Below are 22405 nucleotides of genomic sequence, written 5' to 3' on the forward strand. Positions count from 1 at the left end.
CACAGTTCAATTATTAACTTGAAGTGCAGAGAACTTCCAGTCAGAAAAGAAACTAAGTGCATTAAAGAAAGTATTCTTTGAAAACAGGACTATTTTCTTATTATATAACAAGAAAGATGGAAGATTTCTTAGTTTATACACTTGTTATGAATGGGGGCTGTGGGTCCACACGATGCTGGGTTTGAATCTTGGATCAGTCATCCTCTGAATGACCTTGAGCCTCAGTTTCCTTATCTGTCAAATAGTAATTCCTACTGCACAGAGTGTTTGAAAAAATTTAATAGAATGATGTATGTGAAGTGCTTAGCATGTTGTTTGATAAATGATAGCCATAAATTCTTACCAGTTTCTTAAACTAGCTAAGTAGACGGTACATACTGTTTGGAGGACAGTGAGAAAAATGGAACCAGATGAGCATAATTAACTGACAGGGAGTCAAGGCAATCCCATTCTGTTTCTGGTCTGATTCTAGGGCTTCAAGGCTCAACTGGTCGGTCCTCACCAAGGTCCTGGAGAAGGGCTCCAGTTTCCAAAGACTTGTTCACTCTTTACATCTCTGGACTGAGAGTCTACCATATAGTAAGTGTTACACTGGGGGTGGGAGGCTTCAGTGCTGGCTTACATCCTGTCACTATGGATCCTGAGTACACATGGCTGTCAGAATCCCAGGCTGCTCAGCTCTGGATTCAACATGCACCCCAGCATTTCTACTGGATAATTATATAAACTCTAAAATTAATACAACCACAGATGAAGGAAGATCAATAAAGACTTCCCAGAGAAACAACTTCCCACAATGGATTTTATAGTTCAATTTTCATCCTTGATTTACCTCTATATCTTGTAGAGTGTTTTGCAAATAAACAGTGCTCAGAGAAATCGTTGCTGAACTGAAATCAGCTAAGTTAGATTTTAATGTCAGAACAAACTGACCTCACATTTTGGAAGAGAGGTAAATAACAACTGACATGATTACTTCCATCTCTTTCCGTCCTGCTTCCAGTCCATATGTGAGGTGGGAAATAATGGTTGTTTACCTTTCAGGCAAAATATCTGACTCATATGATGTTACTGGTGTCATTAAAAGGACCAACTATACTACATTACAAATTGTTGGATGCTAGCGAGTAAACAGTGTATTCTGCCTATAGAACCCAAGTCCCCAAAAAATCAAAGAGCAAGAAATCAAGTTTACCTATTTAGGTGTTGAAAACTTGACTTGGCTGCCTTCAACTTATAAAAGCCAAGCCATTCAAACTTCCAGTCCACTTAGCATCAAGGAGCTTTATATAAGCTCAACCTTCATTCTCAAGCATGAAACAAAGACTTTGCTCTTTTCTCTTGAATAAGGAGTTTCTTGTGTATTTTGTGACTACTTTTACATCCTTCTTCAATCAGACTGTCACTATGAAGAATACTTATAAATATGTCTTATGGTAAAAAGATTTTTAAACTAACTGCATTATATTATTACTTCAAGTAATGGTGTATGGATTCAATGTTCTTAATTCCTAATAAAGAGATAATCAATGAATTAAATTATGCATACATTTATCCTACACTCGGGAAGTGTACTTCTCATAATTCTGCTTGGAACCATCCAAAGGAAATCCAATTGCTTTGGGATGGGGAAAAGGTTTGACAGATTGAATGAACATGGCACTGAAGAATAAGGAATAATGAATAAAGTATTAAAAATACTGAATTAGATCCAGAGATACTCAAGGCATCCTACTAAGTATCAAAAAGAACAGAGTTCATCCTTGAGATTTTTCCAAAATGAGGATAGAAACAAGAGAACAGGGAAATAGAGTCACAGTCTTAGAAACATCAGCCTAGAAAACTAAAAGCAGCTTTTCAGATCAGCAGTGGATTTCAAGAGAACTGTCAGTGCTGAACGTGGTAGCGTAGGAATGTAATTCCCTAGAGTGGCAATTTATTTTTCCATGAGAATGTGCTTGCAGAATGTGTAAAAGATTCTTTCAAATTTTCAAATGTATTGAGGTAAAATATCAATGCTCTCAGAAACTACCCTGCTGACAAATTTTTCTTAGTCATTATTTTTTAAATTGATGAAGAAATAAAATATCAAAAGAAACATGCAAAATTGACTGGAAAATATATATTAAAGAAATCCTTATCCTGAAACATACATCCTGTCTTATTCTTGTACCTGAATTATTTTAAATCACTGAAAATTTGACATGCATTATCTTTTACCAATAAATGCCATAAATCTATCACAAATTATATTTCATAATCATGTTCCTTCTCTTCTTCCAAAAGCTTGATGCCAAAATGGAGCCCTGGGACAACCTAATTCTATTATCCTACCACCGTTGCCGGGGTAACAGGGGACTGTTGATTCTACTGTCTGAGATGAAGGTTAAAACTGGCAAGAAAAGAAAAAGAGGGAGCCAAGACAGAAAAAAAACCCAACTGTTCTCGTTCAGAGATCTAGAGATGTTTTTGTTTTCCTTGTGGGACTGTAGTTTCTTTTTTCTTTTCTTTTCTTTTTTTTTTTTTTTTTTTGAGATTTTATTTATTTATTTGACAGAGAGAGAGGCAGTGAGAGAGGGAACACAAGCAGGGGCAGTGGGAGAGGGAGAAGCAGGCTTCCCACTGAGCAGGGAGCCCGAAGCGGGGCTCAATACCAGAACTTTGGGATCATGACCTGAGCCGATGGCAGACGCTTAACGACTGAGCCACCCAAGCACCCCAGGATTGTAGTTTCAAGTCCACTGATAAACTAGAAGGTTTAAGAGCACACAAGTGGTCCCCAAATGAGGCCAGGAAAGTTCCCCTAAAAAGAGAAGGCACGATGCAATGTGGGTGACTCTGGGCTGGAAAATTACAGCGCTCAGAGAGCACAGAGTTCAGTCAAATCTCTCAAAGTATCAATTACAGATTGAAAAGGGGGACCCTTAGCAGATACGTCTTTTTGCATCATCTGTTGCAAATGAGTTAATGCAGTTTCCAAAGCTTTTGCATATATAAACTTGGAACTCTTAAAATAATCTGACTGAGTTGGCTTTGATCTGCTCTGTTTGCAAACAGAAGCTTTCTCAAGTATGAATATATAAGTCATATTAGAAACTAAATAAAAATTCATTAATCATTTATACTGACTGCCCATTATTAGCTCCAGAAGCTGGGAGTCTCTTGGAAGAGTCAATGGACTCGAGGGATAAGCCTTGATGCATTGAGACCCAGGAAATAAAATAGGATGAGGCGTTGAGAAAACCATGGTCCCCACTTCTATATGAAAACTGCTACATCTCTGACACCCTGAAGATTAATAATCACTGGGACCGTTAGAAGGTAACATGCCTGGTGTGGACACTGGGGCTTCACAGGAGTGGGTGTAGGAGATGACATCTGTTAGGCCTACAGAGGCAGCTTCAGGGCTATCGATAAGCATGAGCTGAAGGGGGAAAGCCAGCCACATGGGGCTGTGCGGTTTTCCATGTGAGAATCACCGAGCCCCCTTTCCTGAAATAATTCTGGAGGCTTTGGAGCGAAGGACCCTGAGGTCCAGCCATCCATCTGTTGGAAGCTCTGTAATTTAGGAGTCATCTATTTTCTCAGGCTGTGGAAGCCCGCATCATATGTTCACCAGTGCATAATTGCGCAAGGCTCAACCTGGAGTGCAGTTCGGGTAGTTCAAGAAGGGGTCTGGGCAGCTTAGCCCCGCTGAGGGTTTATTATGGGGCTTCGTCAGCTCTGAGATGTGCATTTTCCCACGTGTTAACATCTCTGAAATTGGTGGACATCTGACCCTCAGATAGATCCGTAATGGTCATGATATAACTGCCTGCGCACAAAAACTTACAGACTAGTTTCCCTGACTTGGAAAAAAATCCAAAACAACAGCAAAGCACACTTTTAATAAACACTGCATCACCAATGCCTTTGATCGCAGGTAGGACTGACTGCCTTGTGTGAGAAACCACACACATCAATGACTCCGAGTGGAAAAGTGATTAATGAGACTCAAACTCTGGGTGTTTAGGAATATCCTAATTAATTTATTTTACATTATTTGCCTTTATATATATGCTCAAAAGTGATATACAAATACAATCTCTATACAAACACAGCTAAAAGAGCTTTTCCCATATGTTTAAAAATTTCAGGCCATAATAATATATTGTGCCATGATTAAATTAGCAGGGCTTTTTTTTTCTTTCTCAGCAGTTCATAAAATAAGGGTGTGTATCTTCTAGCTGATAGCATCTTAGATTCGATGAAATATGGGCATATGCTACAATTTTCATATACATGTAACTTTGATTTAATGCTGTGCAACACCCAGAGGGACAGGCAAGAAACAACTTCATTACCAGAAGGGATGCATTCTTACTGGAGGTCTGGAACACACTGGGATCCAGAGGATGGGTTATTAATTTATTTGCTATCTGCATGGGGTCACCTTTCTATCCAATAAAGTCAGTCTCAGAGAGGCATCCAACATGTCTTCCTCCCCACTCCCATCCTCCCATTACTTTCCTTCTTTTCTGCCTCTCTGCTCTCTTCCCAAGACTCTAGCTCCATTTGGTTGTCACTGTGTGGTCAAAGGCACTGAGTCCGGCTCCTCTCACCCTCGATGGAGACAAGCTCAGGTCTTCCAGGTACTTCAGAATGGAGCTTCTCTGAGACCCTCAAGATGTTCTCTTGCTGTTATTGACCACATCTCACAGCACAAATGCAATGTGCATTGGCGGTGGGGGAAAGCAGAAGATGGAAGGAATGAACTGGGTAAAACAGAGAACATCGCCTGTTACCTTCTTTAATCTCATAACATTTCTGACCACAGGGAATTGTGAAACATTCACTTTACAGATGGCAAAACTGGGCCTAAATGCTGAGTCATGCACTAACTCTAACATGGATTTGTAGAATGAGTTGCTGGGACAGCTCATTAGCTGTGATCTATGCTGAGGGGGAAACAGTCTTTTATTTCACTTAAAATAGTAATAAGCAGAGTGTGTGTTAATAACGACCTCTCATATATTTACAAACATTTGTTTATGATGAATTTATGAGGCCTTACTTACAGGAGATCTAATTTCATTTAAAACAAAGCAGCTATTATTATTTCAATTTATATTTACCTAATTCTTTTTTAAAAAGATTATATTTATTTGTCAGAGAGAGAGAGAGAAATAGGCAGAGGGAGAAGCAGGCTCCCCACTGAGCACAGAGTGCCATGTGGGACTCGATCCCATGACCTGAGTAGAAGGAAGACACTTAAACGACTGAGCCACCCAGGCATCCCTATATTTACCCAATTCTTATAGAGACTGAAAGAAGGCTAGAAAAATGTATACACTACAGCAACATACAAAAAATTTAAAATAATCCAAAAAAAGGAGGCATAGGAAAAACAAAGATAGGAGGTAAGTATTCATATATTCAACTTCCAGATGGAAGGAAATGAGGCACAATGAGATTATCCCACCATTCTAAGTCCAATATAAATGAAACATCTCAGTTGAAGTTGAATGCCACTAACCTTCCAAAGTCAGAAAACCAATCTCCATCTTTATATGTTCACTTTGTCCCTCACAAACTCAACTGCTTAATTTTCCAACCCATTCATTCATTCATTCATTCATTCAGCAAATACTTTTTTTTTTAGTGTTTGCAAAACTTTTTTTTTAATAATAGTATTTTTTTATTATATTGTTAGTCACCATACAGTACATCCCTGGTTTTTGATGTAAAGTTCAATGATTCATTAGTTGCGTATAACACTCAGTGCACCATGCAATACATGCCCTCCTTAATACTCATCACCAGCCTATCCCATTCCCCCACCCCCCTCCCCTCTGAAGCCCTCAGTTTGTTTCCCAGAGTCCATAGTCTCTCATGCTTCATTCCCCCTTCTCTTTACCCCCCTTCCTCTTCCCTTTCTTCTCTTACCGATCTTCCTACTTCTTATGTTCCATAAATGAGTGAAACCATATGATAATTGTCTTTCTCTGCTTGACTTATTTCGTTTAGCATTATCTCCTCCAGTCCCATCCATGTTGCAGCAAATGTTGAGAAATTGTTCTTTTTGATGGCTGAGTAATATTCTATTGTATATATGGACCACATCTTCTTAATCCAGTCATCTGTTGAAGGGCATCTTGGCTCCTTCCACAATTTAGCTATTGTGGAATGCTGCTATGAACATTGGGGTGCATATGGCCCTTCTCTTCATTACATCTGTATCTTTGGGGTAAATACCCAGTAGTGCAATTTCAGCAAATACTTTTTAGTAGGTTTCTTGTGCCTGGCATTGCCCTTATCCCTGCCTATACAAATATGAACAAAGCTAATCTCCATCGATATAGAAAGTGGCCTGTTCTACTTCTTCTTAAGTAGACATCTAGTTCAAATACTAACACAGCAATTCGAACATAAAATACTTTAACCTCCAGAAGTTCCCAAGGTATCTGCAATCATTTGTCCCTAAGTGGTAGTACTCAAAAAACAGTGTTCTTCACAGAAAGTAATTCCCTTTGTTCCAAGTAAATACACAAGAAAAAAGTAAGATATGTGCACATGTCCTAGTCTATAGTCTGCTTTGAGCTCCCTTATTAAGAAATATATTTGTCCTTCATAAATAACTGACTTGAATTATGTCATCCTGATTATCACAGTGTATAGTAAATAACATCCTATCATCAAAAAAGAACATTTTCATGGAAGGTTATTTCATCTCTTCCAGTTTTCCTCATCACCCCTTCCATAAAAGTCTAATGAAATCTCAAACAAATGCAGAATGTTACATTTTAGAAAAAATCATGATCAGAACTCTTATCTTTCTTTTTCTCACACTAGGGTTTCTGGTATTCCTTTTATGTCGATCATGATGTACACTATATGCATAAGAAACCTCCAATATAAAAGGCTGAAGACTCTTTCAAAGAAGAATTCTTAATCAAAGTCTATGGATCTATTTAATTTTAGTATGCAGAAATAAATCCCTCTTAATATCAACTCTCTTGTTCAACATGTCAATATTGAATTCTCCAAAACCGATGTATAGCAAATCATTGATGCTTTCAGAGTATCAGTCTAACATTCAATATAAACTCAAGGATCAGTATCAGAGAAGGTCTGAGTAGTGGAGGAATAATCAATATCTACATCAAACATCTGAACATATTGAATCACTGTGGAATTTAACAGAACCGTTGGCTTAATTTTACTCAACTTCATAAAAAACCTTACAAGGAAGTTCAGCACATAAAAAAGTAAATATATGGCTAAATGGGGAAATTAAAAAAAAAACACCTTCTATCTCAAGGTAATTCTGGTCAATGACTCTTCCTCTACATAAGAGGCATGATTAACTGATAGTTGTTTTTTACTTCATTGACTAAGTGCATGCCCAGCAACATGATTATCAGGGCATATCATGTATAGATTTGCTCCAGAAGTTAGGTTTCCATTTCTTTTCAGTTTCTCTTTTTACCTATTGAATTATTTCTCTTAATACAGTCCAAGTTTTATTTGTTTCCTCTAACCAAAGAGTTATACATAGGAATAACCCATGACTGGTAAGAAGTTGATCCGTACCCATGTCCAAGTATCAGTGGTTCAACTTATTAATTTGATAATTATGTTGCCTTTACTGTAGACTTATTTATGTCCTATCTTAGAAGCATATTGTACCTGAATATCACAAAATAGATTATCAGCTAAACAAAGGATGATAGTCTAATAACTAAGGTCTAGCTTTGAATATAACATTATTTCAAAACATAAGAAAGTCATGGCAAAACAGTTTTAAAAGTAAATTATATAATAAGAAAATATCTATTTTTAAAAAAATATATAGACAGAAAATTAATTAAATACATAAATGTTGGAGGATGTGGAAAATTGAAAGCCTCCTATAATTACTGATGGGTGTATATACTCATGCACACATTCTGGATGCCATGACCCAGGAAAGCCACTCACAGTTCTATAACACAGAGATGTTAACCTCAAGGTCCCAAGGGACATGTATGAGGAGGTTTATTTCAATATTGTGTGGGGTTTTGAGAAACTGGAAACAATAGCCTTGTAAATGCTATATAGAAATCAAGATCAATGAGCTAAGTTCCCACATCGCTCTGATACATCTTTAATACATAGTATTAGTATTGACTAAAATAATTTAGAAACAGAATGGGTTCTACAGACACTAACATATCATTTAAGTGGAATAAAAACAAATGCATGCACAAAGCAACACTACATATTTTACAAGGGTGATATAAATCAAAGTATATTTTGTAAGGGTAGGTAAGAGAAAAGAAAGAAGTAAAAGTGGGACTAGATGAAGTGGGAATGTGGGGGCGTCGCATGGACCAGCGATGACAGATTACCCTGAATAGTAGGATGTAATTAATTCACCTCACTGTAACCAAAAATGGATATGTGATTATCTCGTGGTTGAGATGTGATGGCTAGTTTTTATTTTTTCATGCTTTTCTATATTTTCCGATGAGCATATTTTACCTTCATACTTACTAAATAGAGTTATTCCTCATATTTCTGAGTTATATTTATACAGGTTAATTTATGCTCAATAAAATGCACCCTTTTAGTATAGATTGGTGAGTTTTAACAAATACATACAGGACTCCTTCGATTTTTAAGTGATTTGCTTGAACCAGAGCTTCTGTACCCAGATCCAGTACTTCTCCCACTACCTCAAAATAACTTAAAAAAGTACCCCAAAAGTTTGAATTTCATAATACATCATACCATTTTTTTACCTTGAAAAATTAATTACTATAATAAATGCCTCCATACAACCGCCTGTGGGAGGACATCATTAGATGTGCTCTTTGTTATGTGAAACAAGGGAATTGAGAGAAAGTAATTTTTCACAGTGAGAAAGCAGAGACCAGATAGGAAATCAGGACATCATGAGCCTGACATTTGCTTTCGTGAATTTTAATAACTAACCTTTTTTCTGGATAGCAGTTGACCCATCTTAAAAGGATAGGAAGTCAAGACTTCATACCTTTAAATGCCATTCTAGAAGGAGTGATAACTTCCAACTCACTCCTGGTTCCTTTTTTTCTACCTGCCATGGATCATTTGGGGGCTCCAGTGGAGTTTTTGGAGAGATTAGAAGCAGAGACAAACGAGAGACAAAAGTAATGCTGAAGGGGAAGAAAAATGAGCTGCTGGCATCCAGTTGACACAGCATGGTGAGTCTGGACACAAAAAGACGGATACGACGTGAGGTCAGCCACCCAGACGATGGATGATATTCCTACAGCTGTTAAGACATTGTTCCCAACTAGACTGGCAACAGCTTGTAGCCTAGCTCAGAAATCAGATCTCCCTCACCCAAAATAAATTAATTAACACCCACCCCTCTGAATTAAATAGCCTGGTCTGCCTGCCCAGCTTCTGTCAGCATTCTTTCTTCCTTAATGCCTGTTCCTTTGCTGAGCTTTCCAACTGCCCTCAGCGCTGCCAAGCAGGCAGTTCCTGTTCTTTAATTCAGTTTTATCACGTCAGAAGATTGCCATCAAGCCTTAATAACACTCTGCATCCCACAGAGACATTAGCTGTCCTTAAAGCCCAGCTAACTTTTTGTTACAGGCATCTGTTCAAAAGATTAGGGTCTGCCCAGTCTCAGCCAGCACAGGACAAACACACACTCCAAAGAAACATCACTTAGGGGGCACGGAAAATGGACTAGCATCATTGACTTCATTCTTTTGTCAGGTTTCTTATTCCTACTAGGAATATGCAATGATCATCAAATACTGTTCTGTAATGTAAAAGATGACCACGGACAGTTGAGACTAAAATCTTAAGAAGCATTCTCTACCAAGATTTCCAGGTGGCTCTCAACGCATCGTAAAGTCATGACAGTAACATTTTGCATTCATTTAGTCCTTTAGCTTCCAATGGCTCTCACGTGCCTTACACATCAGGTCAATGAAAGGGGATCTGAAGAAGTTGATTTTGCCAAATGACCACCCAAATAGCTGCTTAGTGAGAGAAAATTTTAATTTTCAATCAGATGATGATGTTGGCAGCCAAATATGTAATTATTTGCAAACTCAGACATCTATTACCTGAAGCACGGCCAGGACTACAGCGGGACAGCTTGGGAAGAGGGAAGATAGAGCCCAGTGTTGGGGTAGGCTGTGAAGACTCTTGATTGAGCACAGACACACCCAAAGAGAAGAAAAAAAAAAACATGAAAAGAGACTTCTCTAGCTTCTCAGTGTGGCTTGATACCAACTATAACAAACACGTCAATTTGCCTACTATACCATGTCTCCTTAGAGAGTGTGCATGGAACCTATCCCTGGCCTCGGGAGACCTCAGACCTAACCCGAAACATTTGGCTTTGTCTCTCTGGAGAATTTCTAACTTCATGCAGTGATTCTCCTCTGTGTTTGTGGGCATTAAAATTTAGGGTCTTTCTTGGATAATTTCTCACCATACGCATGAAGAAATTGAGAAAGCCATTTGTAAAGAGAGGGAAAAGGGAAATGCAGATATCCAGAGGAAAAGAGAAGCAGAGTTTGGGGAGGACAGAGAAACAGAGAAATGCCCCTTAGCTCCCAGTCTCATTCCCATTAGTGGCTCTGGGCTGCTTGCAGGAGAATACAGTTAGCTTCCCAGCCTATTTGGTTCCGACATCTTTTGAGGAACTTGGGGTTTGAGGAACCCCCATTGGGAAATGGTGCCCACTTCTGGTAGCCAACTGTTTCACATCCACATCACAGCAATGTCCTTGCATACCCTCTTAAAAGGATTTCCTCTGAGCTGACTCTTCTGCCCATTTCCCTTTTTGCTTCTGACTTCACAGTGCCCTCTTTGTGTTTATGAGCTTGTGTATTAGGGCCTTTCTCCCAGGTCTAAATGTTCTAGCATTGGGTTCTCTGCAGGATTAGGGGAATTCGTGGGCTCTACAAATCACTCTAGATCAGTGTGTTCTATCCTGAAGTCCTCCAAAGAAATAAGCAATTAATCAATTTTATATAAGATATAGCTGCCAGTGAGGCAAAGTGCAAGGACCACAGACCCAGAAGCCAAGAGACTAGCATTAAAATAATAGTAATGAGTCAAGTTGTGTGACTTTGGTTAAATTTATTTGTCTTAACATCACTGAACTTTCCTTTCTGTCCCTATAAATTATTAGGTCTGCCCATATGAAAATGTCATTTTTGTAGGTCAAAAATGACAGAGTGTAAATAACTTCACAGGGATAAACCTAACAGCATTATACCTGTCTCACGGGTGAGTGAGAATTTCAGTTTTTAACGCCTAATGTTTTTAAGTGTCTGACAAAAGTACACCCCCGATGAGTAAGAGCTGTTAACCTTAATGTGTTGTTGTGCATTGTTATCCAGAACAATAGCTTTGTGCCCACAGGTACTTCATGATGATGAAGGGGAGGAAGAGGCAGAGCTAATATGGTGTAAGGTCCAACCTCCCCACACTGCTGGGCTCCCCAGCTTACTCACCCCGGAATGCGGTTTCTTGACAGAACATGATCCCACTGAGCTGAGCAAGACCTGTGGAGAACAGCGGGCAACTGGAGAGCAGCTGCATGGTGAACTGTGACAGCCGACAGCAGCGGGGTGAGCGGCCCAAGCTCTCAGAGGACCCCTAGAAGCAGAGGCTCGTGTGTGAGCCGGAGGTTGTACCCGGAAAAGAGAAGCAGCAGCTTACTCCACAGAAGCTCTCAGGCTTCGGTTGAGCCAAGTCTCTAGACAGAAAGGACTTCTCAAAATAGAGCCACAAATCACGCTCAGCCTTTTACAAAACAACCTTATGTTTAAAAAAAATTTTTTTAAGATTTTATTTATTTGAGACAGAGAGAGAGCACAAGCGGTGGGGAGGGGCTGAGGGGAGAGGGAGAAGCAGACTCCCTGCTGGGCAAGGAATCCCAATGTGGGGCTCTATTCCAGGACCCTGAGATCATAACCTGAGTGGGAGGCAGACGCTTAACCCAGTAAGCCACCCAGACGCCCCACAAAGCAACCTCACATTAACACCATCTTTCTGTGACCATAGTGTGGAAGAGGTCTTCTGACTGGCAATGCCTCTACTCCTACACTGACAATCAGCTATATCAGTGGTCAGGCTCTGACAGGGCAGGTTAGCCAGTCCCCATATGGCTAGTCCTTAAGGTGCCCTTCCTAGGAGAGGCAATGCCATGGTGGAGTTCTCTTCTTGTTTTAGAAATTCTAAAATTATAAATTTGCAATGCCCACAGTCTGTGCAGAATGGTTCAAGTCTTCCCTCCTCCCGGACCACTTTCCCCTAAATAAATACATCACTTGTTCTCCAGTTTCTCCCTCTCTCTGTTTATAATGTTACACTATCAGTGGGGTGACCAGATTGCTGTCAAGTTTGCCTGGGACAGTCCCAGTTGATGTCTGTTATTCCAGAATTACTACATAGTGCTTGTTTTCATACTCAGAATATCTCCATTAGGAAATAAATGAGGGGTGCCTGGGTGGCTCAGTCAGTTAAGCGTCTGACTCTTGATTTCAGCTCAGGTCATGATCTCAGGATCATGAGATCGAGCCCTGCCTCAAGGCTCCGTCCTCAGCGAGGAGTCTGCTTGAGATTCTCCCTCTTCCTCTGCGCCTCCCCCCACCGCTTGCACACACTCTCTCTCTCAAATAAATAAATCTTGAAAACAAAAAAGAAATGATATAATCACTCTGCCTTCCCTGACAACTTAGATAAAATCTGCCATTAGTTCCTTTAACCTGCTTTATTATTCTTCACATCATAATGATTTGTCTCTTATAGTCTGCCTTCCCATTGTAAGCTTCTCTAGAGCAAAGATTTAAACGAGTGTGATAAATGCTATGTTCCAGCATCTAGAACAATCACTAGAAGCACTTGGACGGTATTTCAAAAATGCTTGTTGAATGAATTTAAAAATTAAGGAAGGAGACAAGTTTCCCTTCTAAATAGTAATATTTTTGTTAATTATCTGGTAAAATAATAATAAAGTTAATCAACTAAGCCCATACCCACTCTTTTCTTAAAATGCTTCAACATTCTAATAGTAGTATTGTTTTTGCAAATGTGTTCCTTGTAATATTTCCTCCAACCTACTCAGGACCCACGGTCCTCCACAATCCCAGTAGAGTATTTGGCCAGTGGCTTTTAGCAGGCATATTTTAAAATTGCTTGCCTTGGGCGAGGCTCTCCAGAGCGTCCCTTCCGGCAGCTCTACTAAGTTCGCAGTGGGTCATATAACACTACCCTTTGGCTAGTCCAGCAAGATGAACTGGAATTAGAGCATAGCAGTTCTGAGAGCTTCCAACAGTGAACAAGAAAAAGGGCTGCCTTCACTCCCAGGGATTTCCAGCTCTCGAGTCTTCATGAGGCCTGGGATAATGTCCTGCCATGTGTAACTCTAGTTAATCCACCTGTTCACTTAACCTGGTTCGAATAGCTTTATGCAGCTTACAACAAACAGCTCTGAGTCACGGGGGACAATTCACCAAAGGAACTGCTCCTTCTTATTACCGTAAAGTACCATCCAGACATACACTCCCTGGTGCTCGCTTCTCTGGAACCCAAAATTCCAAGTGGGAAAACCTTGAACTCTCGGGAGCTAATTATACATAGATTTGCTTTATGGAAATGGAACATTGGAATGAAAACATTTTAATGGTTCCAAGCTATTTTGTGACTTTTCCTTTATGTCCCCATGCTCAGCAGACATTAACCAACAAGGTGTGCTTCTGTTACCCAAGCATAAAATATCTAAAATAGAACATCATTATTCCTCATTCTCTTCTCTCTAATCAGCTCCACTCCTACCAATAGCACTCCTTTTTAGCAGGTTTAGAATTTCTGCTCTCCAATCCTATCTTCTTCCTTTGTCTCTCTCTACATGGTTACCAAACCTGCAAGTACTACCCTGAGCCCTTCTAAACATATATCAAGTACGGCCCTTTGCTTATGTCTAAGTCCTCAGTGTAAAAAGAAAACTGTCCTCAGAACTGGTAGATCTGGGTTTATTCCAAATTTCCCTACGACCTAGCATGAAGTCCAGCCACATAAAAACTCACACATTTTGAGTTTTTAAATGTAAAAATATAGGCCAGATAATTTGAATGGATGAACCCAAGCACCCAAGCTATCTAAAACAATTAAGATTAACTATCATTTCTTATCCAAAAAATTCACTGTTAATAAAATCCTATGTGCACTTTACACCATCAAAGTGTTTCCATATGGTGATTTTCTCTCTTTCCTTTCTACCTTTCCATTTACTTACTTTTCATTTACTTCTTTCCCTATTCCCATATCCTGTTTCTATTTTTGAAATATCTTGTTTCAGCTTTCTCCACATTTGATTTTTATGCCCTGGCACCTGGAGAGTACATGAATAAGTTCCAATTTTAGGAGGTACAGCTGGGCTTTTATGGGAAATGGAAAAGGACAAAACCCTTTTTTAACAACCTGGAGAGCTCATCTGGCTTTTCTAACTGTTGCTTTATGCTTCATTTTTTAGAGGACTAAATAACATTCTCATGTCAACAAAGCACCAGTGGCCCTGGGTGCAATCCCTTGTTGTAAAAACAGATAGAGATAAATAAACTGGATTGTACATTTCAGTATTTTATGAATGGACTCTAGCCTCAGGGAACTGTTTCAGACTCTAAGTCTTAACTCAGTCAATGATTCACTGCATATGGTTAGTTAAAAGTCTGAGTTTCTTCAACTGTATCAATGGTCCCTAACTGTATCATTCCTCAAATCTCCTTTTGTGCCGAATATTTTAATATCCCCTTTACTATTCTGAAATGAAATGGATAGACTCTATAATCCATCTAAACAGAGATAACACATTCATTCCATTGTTTCTTCTTTACAATTCTAAAGCCCACCAAGCTCTGAAATCTGAAAACTTTTATCCAAGTTTGGCTCCTAAATTCACCTGGCTGCATCCCCTGACCTGAATTGATGAGAATAACTTATTTTACTTATCCCATCTATTACGAATATTTGCTACAACAAAATCAATGTATTTGGTGACAGGTCCCATATTCCACAGGGAGTATTACATTATATTAGGTGTATGTACTTCATTGGTTTTCTAAAATGTGAAAACGACTGGAAACACTTCTAGCTAAAATATTCAGAAAATGGTTTTTGTAACTGTGAGACCTACCTTCACACAAAAACACAGTATACACTTTAACTCTAGCATAAAGAAGAAATAAAGAATACTAATGTATAAAAAGGCATACATATGTCATTATGTAAGCCCTTGGTCATGACACAGTAGAAGTATCAAAGAGGTCTGATGCCTGTGCCAAGTCCTAGAAGCAGCCCATCACTGGGGATCACAGGCATACATGCAAACTGGCAAGTATGTGTCATGTCAACTACTCAACTGCATGACCAATGCAATGATGTAATTTTCTGAAATGCTGAATAACTTTTGATTAACTTCCCAACAAAGCAAAATACCATACTCCCTTCAATTTACACATCAATTGCATTTCCTGGAAAATAAACTGTATATTAAAACTTTATTGAGGCCCCTGGGTGGCTCAGTCAGTTCAGCGTCTGCCTTCGGCTCAGGTCACGATTCCAGGGTCCTGGGATTGAGCCCCGCATCAGGCTCCCTGCTCAGTGGGGAGTCTGCTTCTCCCTCTCCCGCTCCCTCTCCCACTCCCCCTGCTTGTGCTCTCTCTCTCCCTCTGTCAAATAAATAAAAATTTTAAAAAACTTTATTTAAAAGCACCTTGTGTTCATACATCAGATGGAGTTCATTTCAAAGCTAAGATAATATGAAATTTGTACAGAATAGATACACATTTATTGTGCAGGTCTCTCCCACACATGGCAAGACATCTAGAATCCCTGGATCCAACTTTATAAAATGACAGAGGAGACTCCTCCCTAAATATTAAACAGAAAAAAACACTCCCCCATAATTTCCAGAATGCCCCCCCCCCACAGAGGGGAGTAATTCTCTTACTAAAAACCACTGGACTGATTTATCTTCAGTTTCTCTCAGACCACAGTAGCCTTAGGAGGATTTGGAAAACAGATTAAATTGGGACCGAATCTTAACCCAAGCCTTGCTGATACTCTGGAATCTCAGTTACCTCCCTCCCCAGTATATCCCATCTAAATAGGAACCCTGATTTCATGGCTGTTAGCAGCATTCCATCTGTGGGCATGCATATCACCCCTGCTTCTTCCCCAAGACTCTTGCTCCATTCATTCTTCAGCTATCCAGTCAACCCATTTGATTGAGCATATATGCTAAACAGCAGGGATTCAAAACTTGCTAAACTCCTGCCCTCCAAGAACTTCCCGTACAGTCTGAGAAGCAGTATGATAGAGACAAAGTGCCAAGGAATATGGAAGTAGGTAGAAGGGATGCTTAGGCTCAGACACAGAAGGTCATAGACAGCTTCTGAGAAAAAATGAGTAGGTACTGCTGACGTAATTCCCAAGAATGCTAAAGAAAAGCCTTTTGCAATAAAGGCAAATAAAAAGAGAAATACTGCTTGCACATTTAAAGATAAATATTTACCCCTTTTCTGAGTTTCAACCTCAAAGGAAAGAAAACTGGATAGTAGTCCATTCATTCAAAAAGATGGTTTTTAGAACAGCTATAAATACAGGGTTACTGAACACCTATAAAATATCATATAACTCTAAGTCATTATTTTCATTATTTTTTCCCAAGCTATGCTTTAGATTAAGAAAATCTACCCAAATATTTCCTTCTCAAGAGTTCTTAATACTCCACAGTTGCTATCTGGTTTTACCTCACTTTCTCTATAAAAAGGATATATATTTTTATCCCCACAGTTGAGGGCACAAATGTCCAAAAGCACTATGTGTCCAAAGACATGTTTTTACCACTTTTATTGACTGTCTACTTAGTTTACAAATAAAGTGAGAGGATCAGTAAAAAGCTTGGTGGTGGTGGTAACTTACCATTCAATAAGTAAGATTAGCTCTTAGAATAGAAATGTTCCTGAGAAAACTGTTTTTGCTATTTTGGATGTAATATCGTAACTGGAACATGTGACTGAGAAGTTGCTTCTCAAACTTGGAAGATATAAAAACATATTCCATTTTCATGGCCTATTTAGATAAGTTTAGACTGTTCGCTATTTCAAATGCCAAAATATTCTTGGTTTTTCATTTGTGAACTACATTTTTCTTAATTTCTCAGCCATTAAATTTTGTAATTTTAAATTGTGAAGTCTAATTGGAGAAAAGAACCTGGATCCTTAAAAAGTGTAATTTGAAGTGAGAAATTCACTTTAGCTTATACCGATGCATTTCCTACTGGATAGTCTCTATTTTGATTGCTTCATAAATAATAAATAACAATGAGAAAAATCACATTTAATAAGGATTTCCTATGTGCCAAAAAATGCTCCATCTGTTACCTCTTTTAGTCCTTAAAGTAAATCTGTGAAATATATAATATTGTTCCAACTTTACAGATGAGAAAACTGAGACACTAAATACTTGACTCAAAATCATTAAGGCAGAGCTGAGATTCAAACACAAAACTTGCATTCCAGATTATAGACATCATGGTATCAGAACGGAAAGACCAACTCATTGATGTTCCTTCTTTCCCACTCCTGGATGGAATCAGGTTCCTGCTTCCATGCTCAGAAAATGCAACTAGCCTCTTATCCTTGATGCTTCCTTATTCTATGACCTTATTTTATGTGCTCCCCACAGCTTCTGTCACTCAAATACCTCTTTTGGAAGCATCATGTGTAAAAAAAAAAAATAAGTAAAAGTCTCTGAGAGATGCAGTACAAACTCACTTGATAGTGGCAGATACCTCATGAGCCCGATGCCAAAATGCTGTAAATTTTAGGAAACCAGAAACTAAATAGTTCACCACGGTAACGTTTCACAACTGATCTAGTTGGTTTCATACATCATCACCTCCCAATAACTATAATTTTTCTTCCATTTCTAGGACACGTATACCTCTTAAGAGAACCTGAAAATAGCAGTTGGCTAAATCCATACTGTACCAGCCCAATCATGAGAATGGAGGTCACGGGCAATACTTACAGAATGTCAGAACTAGAAAGAAACTTAGAGATAAAAATATGTTTGATCAATTTTCAAAGGAGAGAACCAGGGTGGTCTCATGGATAGTTAGGGACATTGTCGAAACTAAGACTGGCTTCCAATGGAGACATTGTTCCATCACCACTGTTCCATGCTACCAAGTCTGAATAATGCCTAAGAGATCATATCTACACTCTTGGGTTAAGTTTTAAGTTCACTTCGCTTATTGCTGTGCTCTGTGCATTGTTGACTATATAGCCACCTGAGGCGGTAAGTATTGCTATGGATCCTCTTTCCTATTAGTTGCTCCTGATAGATGCTGGTCACCTGTTTCTCCATTATTTGCCCTTCTACTCCACACCTGTTGGGCTCCACAGCATCTGGTTTTACAACCTTACCTTGCCATTTATCTTCCTTCCCTCTCAAATTTCAATGCAAAGCTTTATATGTTATTTTATTTGGAACAACAAGAAGGAAAGTGAAGCTCGATAGAGGCCAAGAAAAAGGTTAAGACAGAGGAGAGTGCCATTATTCAGGCAAATGCAGACAAAGGACCTACTGAAAAGAGGAGAGAGGGCAGGGAAAAGAGAAGCCAGGAATGGACAGCACTCAAGTTAGAGAAAACAGACTGAAAAGGTATCCAGAAGGGCGTGACAAACTGCATTTCCCATTCAGGTAATTGCCTGTATCCAATGAGGGGTGGGGCATGGCAGCAGAAGAGTCCAGATATGGGTCATCAATGCAAGCTAAGGTGAGGTGGGAGAGGGGACCGGGTCACAGTTTTGACTCATTCTCTGGGAACAGACTCCATCCTGTGCCCAAGTAAATGGGAGACAGCTTACAGACATGGATAGTAAAAAGGGAGCTAGCAAAAGAGCTGGGCCAGAACTGGTCAGGTTGTCAGAGACTCAGTAGAGTATATAAGGGCTCAGGACTAAGCTCTAGTACTAGAAGGATCTGATGCAATGAACTTGAGACAGATAGGAACTGAACTGAATGGAGGAGGTCAAGAATGAAGAAATTAAGGTAAGGCTGCAGTTCAGTTCTTTGTGGGGGCCTGTCCTGGTTCTGTGGGTTCGGGCAGCACAACTTGTTTTCTACCACCCAACCAACTAGAGTCTTCTAATTTCGTCTCTCCTGTGTCAGAAAATGAAGGGGACCCCAGTGCCCAAAGCTGAACTAGAGAAAGAGGAGGCTGTCCCAGGTCATGGGTCGCATGCAGAATAAAATCAGAGACAAAGGAGTTGGTGGTAAGGGCAACATGGGAGCTAAACAGATGTCATGGTTCTAACGACGTTAGCAGACTTGCTGTCCAGGCAAAACAGGGCTTTGAAAGTGAGGCAATGTCTGTTCTGGGTAGTTTGTCTTCTCCATGGAACTAGCACCCAAATCTAGCTTCCTGGAATCTGAGCAGCTCGGGACCCGGGCAGTCCAAGGCTAGAAAATGTAAGCCAGCCCAAACAGAACCTGACGCCCTGAGAGGAAGGTTCCCATTCAGTCCACTTTGGAATCCTGCCTCCATCTATGCACATCCAAGTTCTGAGTCGGAAGTAGCCCACGGTGCACGGCTGCTTCTGGGAGCACCAGGCACCTTACCACGTATGCTGCGAATCACAGGCAAAGCCAACGTTGAGGTAGTGAGGACGACAGTGTGCCAGAATCATCTTCACTACATTTCCTTATCTTACACAAACAGACTGAAACTTTCCTAAGGAAACCACACTAAAGTAAACGCAGAGTTAAAGGTGTGTTTTAAACCTTTCCCCCTTCAAGGCAGTAGGCATAGAAGGAAAAGGCAGTTAGTTCGCTGTAGTAAAGAACAAAGGATGTCACTAAGGAATCACGTTTATTTTAGAACTTTAAGAAACAAAGGCTGAAACTCTTATGACCTGTACTTACTCAAATGTAGCAGTTTTCTGTACTTAATGAAAAGGTTACATTTATGGTTTCTGACAGAGCAGAAACATCTTACCATGTTGGCTTTAGAAAACCAGTTGATGATAAATATCAAAAGACATGTAACTAAAAAAGACCAACATGTGAGCTGATTTTTTTCTTTTCAATCTTTCCTGGCTGTTTTGTATAGGCCCTGCCTGGGAGGGTTATCAGTATGGTTCTAGTCAGGAAAACAGCACTGACCCGAAGGTACTTCACAGAGAAGACATTTATTAGAATTGGTGAAACAGGTACTAGGTAAGAGAGAACACCAGGGGTGATGAGGTAACTCAGAAATGACCATTCTGTTTCTCTAGTTTAACATAACAAAGTACCTCAAACTTCAGGGGCTCAACACAACAATCTTTTTTTTAACCACTATCTTTCACAGGTCTGGCATTTCAGTGGGCATAGTGAGATGGCCCTCACGTGGCTTCCCTCATGCAGTTATGTCAGATGATGATGGAGGTTGCAGTCATCTTGAAAGTTTACTTGCTCACACGTGTCACAGTCAATGCTGACTGTTGGCTGGGACCTCAGCAGGAGCTGTGGGCCAGAACAGTCATACAGAGCTTCTCCACATGGCCTGGCCTTCCTTACGACATGACCGTCTCAGACTTCTTACTTGATGACTCGGGCTTCAAGGGCAAGTAATCTAGGAAAAAAAGGTAGAAGATCCATCCCCTTTTGTGACCCACCCTCAAACACCACTGTCCTTTCTGCCGTATTCTGTGGGCCGATTAGTCACTATGTTTGGTCTAGATACAAGGGGAGGGGACACCAGCCTGTCTCCTAGTGGTAATGTCAGAGAATTTGTGGACACATTTAAAAACCACAAGACAGGGGCGCCTGGGTGGCTCAGTCATTAAGCGTCTGCCTTCGGCTCAGGGCGTGATCCCAACGTTATGGGATCGAGCCCCACATCAGGCTCCTCCACTGTGAGCCTGCTTCTTCCTCTCCCACTCCCCCTGCCTTGTGTTCCCTCTCTCACTGGCTGTCTCTCTCTCTGTCGGATAAATAAAATCTTTAAAAAAATAAAAAATAAAAAATAAAAAATAAACTTGTGTTCCCTCTCTCACTGGCTGTCTCTCTCTCTGTCGAATAAATAAATAAAATCTTTAAAAAATAAAAATAAAAAAAAAATAAAAACCACAAGACAGAGGAAACAGCTATCGATCCTATGTCTTGGACAACAGAAAGAGTCAATGTTACAAGAAACAAATTGTGGAATTGGAGCCGCAAAGGCTAGTCCTGGAGGCACGGAGGAGGCCACACAGGAATTGCTAAGAGAAACAGAAGGGAAACCAGGTCTTGCCAATCCAAGCCCACAGAAGCAATACTAATTAATCCATCATACATATTGCTCTTGTTGTCTGCATCTTCCATAAATAAGCCTGACTTGACAAAGTACTGACTGGTATGCTAGTAAACTGACGAGTAGATTAATTACTCTTTTTTGTTACGACAGTATTTTTCAGTGAACAACTCTATCAAAATAAGCTGGTTGCTTTTTAAAAACTAAGTCTTTAATATTTTGGGATACGAAAGTCAGGATCGTAAGAAAAGACAATGGTACCAAATTAAATTAACCCAAGAGACATAATAACTAAATGCAATGTGTGGTCTTAACTCAGACAAATCAAGTGTAAAGGACATTTTTGGCCAATTGTAGAAATTTTAATATAAGCTGGGTTTTAGGTGAGACAGAAGTTTACTGAACGGGAAAGATGGAGATCATTGACTAAGAAAAGAAGCTTACAAAACAGAGTGTACAATACAAATATGTACTAAGGTATTAACTGTGGTGATCCCTGAGGGAGGGGGAATGTGATGTTTGTTTTCTTTTCAATTTTGCTTCTTTTGTTTCTAATTTGCTATATGCACGTGCATTGTTTCTATTGTAACTATTTAAAAAAAAGGTAATTTTACTAAAAGCCTTTTAAAAATAATTATGACATATAGTTAGACTCACTATCATATAGAACCTGTCTCTCAGATTCGCGATTTCAGAAATGCAATGTCAGGCTGAGAAACAAATTTATGTTCATGAACCCTGAATACAGACAGAAGCCAGAGACAGAGATATGACTCCCTGTGGGAATCAACATACTCTGTTTTGGATTCAAAGAGATATTAGCGTCTCAGAACAAAGCGCTAAAGAAAAGGAAATTGAAAAGTCTTCCTCTAAACTAATTTCCTCTCTCTTGTCTCAGCCCATGAAACTATCCAAGTCTCTTCATCCTAAATTAAAGTTCATGCTCCCTGTAGTTCTTCCCTTGACATTCTTCTTTTTCTTTTTATATTATATATTCCTACAAAGCAGACCACCATCTATCATGATGACTCCCAAATGTGTAACTTCATTCCTGATGGTTCACTTAAGCATGGATATGATGGCCAA

General features: G+C 39.6%; 1 protein-coding gene across 3 annotated transcripts in view; it reads right to left on the reverse strand.

The window, feature by feature from the left end:
- GRXCR1 (glutaredoxin and cysteine rich domain containing 1) overlaps window positions 1-22405 on the reverse strand; it is a 315893-nt gene that overhangs the window by 133577 nt on the left and 159911 nt on the right. Inside the window, exon 4 of one of the 3 annotated variants that reach the window (XR_004628887.1) lies at window positions 15753-20659. The exons of the other annotated variants lie outside the window; for them this stretch is intronic. The gene's annotated coding sequence lies outside the window, so the exon portion shown is untranslated. Of the gene's footprint in view, window positions 1-15752; window positions 20660-22405 lie in introns of those variants that run through there. 3 annotated transcript variants of the gene reach the window in all.

This window comes from Ailuropoda melanoleuca, chromosome 11, assembly GCF_002007445.2.
Source record: "Ailuropoda melanoleuca isolate Jingjing chromosome 11, ASM200744v2, whole genome shotgun sequence".
Lineage (NCBI taxonomy): Eukaryota > Metazoa > Chordata > Mammalia > Carnivora > Ursidae > Ailuropoda > Ailuropoda melanoleuca.